The 3,299-nt window shown below is 33.9% G+C and overlaps 1 long non-coding RNA gene across 1 annotated transcript; it reads right to left on the bottom strand.

Annotated features, from left to right (window-relative positions):
• Window positions 1–1,491: 1,491 nt before the first annotated feature.
• Window positions 1,492–3,299, bottom strand: LOC114390084. The gene is made up of 3 exons (XR_003661820.1): window positions 3,255–3,299; window positions 2,059–2,160; window positions 1,492–1,936 (listed from the first exon to the last, which is right to left on the bottom strand). It is a non-coding gene; the product is annotated as an uncharacterized LOC114390084 (long non-coding RNA).

Below are 3,299 nucleotides of genomic sequence, written 5' to 3' on the forward strand. Positions count from 1 at the left end.
CTTGGATTTAAAGTTCGAAGTATTTTTTCCATGACCTTCACCTCATCAACATTTTCACCATTTCTTTTAAGTTGATTGACTACGGCCAATACTCGAGAAAAATAATCAGAAATTGACTCGGACTCCTCCATAAACAAACGCTCAAAGTCACCTCTAAGAGTTTGAAGACGAATCTTTTTTACCTGCTCAACTCCTTTGTTGCAAGTTTGAAGCTTATCCCATGCTTCTTTGGCCGTCGTTGCGTTGGATATCTTCTCAAATGTATCTTCATCCACCGATTGATAAATGAGAAAGAGAGCTTTCTTGTCTCTCTTTCTTGACTCCTTCAACGTCTCCTTTACACCTTGGCTTAGCGAGGCTTCATCTTGCTCCTCGAAGCCATTCTCTACGATATCCCACACATCTTGAGCTCCTAGTAGCGCCTTCATCTTGATACTCCAATTATCATAGTTGTTCTTTGTGAGCATCGGCATTTGGAAATGAAAACCTCCATTCGCCATCTTTTGAGGATCTTGAAGCTCTGATACCACTTTGTTGGAAATAAGGCTTTTTATGTTTAGGAAAAGTGTTTAGGAATATTGGAGACTTTGAATAGAAACTTGATAGGAAGGAGAATTCTTTATGGAGGAGAGAACTTTGTATTTTTGCTTGATACAAATGTGTAGGATTACATCTCTATTTATACTACTCTAAGGAGAACTCTAGACACACTAATTCTAGAGAGTTCTCAACTCTAGAGATCCAAAGAGTATTCTAGAGAATATTAAAACCATAAGAAATATCTAGACATTCCAAACACTACAAGAATTCTCTAGAAACATGACCCATAATTACTTAAGCCCAAAATAACTAAGTCCAAGGAACCAAATAATTAATTTGGGCCCAAATCAAGTTTATATTTCAACAGTTTCATCTCCTGAATTCATATGCTAAACTCTTCAGATACAAACCCTCCATAAGTGCTAATGCTACAGAACTATGTGTGGAGTCAATGGTTTGTGGAGCAGAAGGATCAGTAAAGAAATTTATGATGGAATCATTGGTCAAGGTTCCTGCAAATACCGACCCTTGCACCATGCCTGCCCCTTTTGACCCTCCAACTTTGTATGCAACATTACAGAGAAAGGAAATCTCAATTCAACAAGTTGAATCATGGGAGAAAAGTTATTGGGATAATCAAACCATAACATCTTAATGAATATTTGTTTTTCCATATTCAACCTAACTCATTCATTCTTAGACTATCTTGGAAGGATACATGTAGAATCTAGATTATCTTGTACTTGGCTAAAGAAACCATATCATGCTTGACGAATTATCAGTTTTAGACTTTACGAGGAATAAAAAATTAGTTTGTTAATTTTGTAAATATGGATACCAAAATGTAAAATTTGATATCAATTAAGTTAACTAATGAATCAAATTTGTAAAATTTGAAAATATGGAAACGAACCGAGCAATTGAAAAGTGGAATACCAAAATCATCCTCAAGTGTACTTAAAAAAAATAACAAGATTTTAATTTCTATTACAACAAGTCGTTATTTCTTATTAGAGATAAAAGAATTTTAGGACTGAACAATAAGATTTGTGTAACAAGCATTTAGTTGTATGAGATTAAAGGCAAAATGCTCACAAAAATAAATCTCCAATAAGGTTTTGCAATAATGTCTATTGTGAGTCTGTCAGAGATTTAATACACTCGAGTGTAAATATTTTTACACTATCAACTAATCAATGGTTTACATTTCAACGTGATATGAAAATGGTAATATATAGGTAGTATTTGAGTTAAGCTCATGAAAGCCAAATTAGAAGCCCTGCAACTGCAACCAAACTTTCTAACAATCTCTTCCCGATATAAGACGCACTATTCTTCTTAGCTGTGGCCGTTTCATCTGTCCCCTGGTTTCTACCATTCTGGGAACTTCCTTCAGCTGAATGCACAAAAGAACACATTAAAAGTAAATGCAAAATTTAGTACTACACCATTGAAACTCAAATGTCAATGTCAAAACTAAATTCTAAAAATGACATATTTTGTTGAAAGGATCACTACCAGAAGTAGTGGGCGAAGGACTGATAGAACCACCATTGGATTTCTGACCAATTTGATTAAAAGCTTGAGCTTCAGGTGATTTAGGATCCAAGTGCAGAAGAGCTGTTCAAATCGTTTCAAACAAGAATTTCTTGAGAAAAAATCAAACCTCAAATATTTTTAACTTTCGCAGTTGAAAACTCAGAGATAACAGATACACAAACAAAGTAAAATTGACAGATTTAGATGCCCTTTTTTCCCCCTTTAAAATGTGTTATTGTCTAGTTATGAATGAGAAAAGTAGTAAAGTTTGAAGTACATGACTTGTTGACCATTCATTACATAGTAAATGGAATGTAACACTCTTTTGTTCTTTATGGAAAATGAAAGGCTTGATAATGATAAAACTTAGACCACAAATATTCTGATTTTTTTAGAAATATACTAAAATTGGAAGATTTAGGGCCTGAGTATTCTCAGTTAAGAAACTGTTTTATAAAATAATTTTAGACTACTTAGTAATCAATTTCTTATCCAAAATATATAAGTTTGGAGAATCCTATCCAAAATAAGTGTTCTAAAATCCAAAAAAACAAAAACAACGGGAAAATGTTTTCTCAGCTTCTTCTGTTTTAATCTTATTCAAGTTCCCTCTCAATTTCACATTCTGTGTCTCACATCATTCTCCACCAAACAGTCTGAAGAACTGATAGCAGAGGCTATCTGCTAAGAGCAAAACGAAGGAAATAAAGAGAAGATAGGCAAATTCAAATTCTGTTCTGTGCTTTTTCATTCCTTTTCTCTTGATATTTATAGGCTTACACTGCTTATTGTTTTCTAGCAGATAATAACAAACTCTGTTATAACAGAATTTGAGGATAACAGAATTTGGGAAAAGCACTATCTCTGTCCCCTAACTAACTGCAGTGCACTAATGCTGTCGCGGCTAAACCTAATCCCTGAGGTGAGTGGGTCTGTTGTGGTTCCTTGCTGGTCTGCTATTAGCTGCTACCTCTGGTTCTTCCGTAATGTTGTTGTTGCTATCAAGAACCTTGTTTAGTTGTATCTTGAAAACTAAAAATAGATTTTGAAAATAGAAATAAAGACTTTTTTTTTCCTATTAAAAACATGTTATCATCAGACAATAAAGATAAAAACATTAGTTGTTATATGGCTACTAACAAGACTTATAGATCATTCACTGAAATTGAACATACCAGAGCACTGTGAGAGATTATCAGGAGTTTTGAAAAGAGAAGGGA

Source organism: Glycine soja, chromosome 16 (assembly GCF_004193775.1).
Source record: "Glycine soja cultivar W05 chromosome 16, ASM419377v2, whole genome shotgun sequence".
In the NCBI taxonomy this organism is placed as follows: domain Eukaryota; kingdom Viridiplantae; phylum Streptophyta; class Magnoliopsida; order Fabales; family Fabaceae; genus Glycine; species Glycine soja.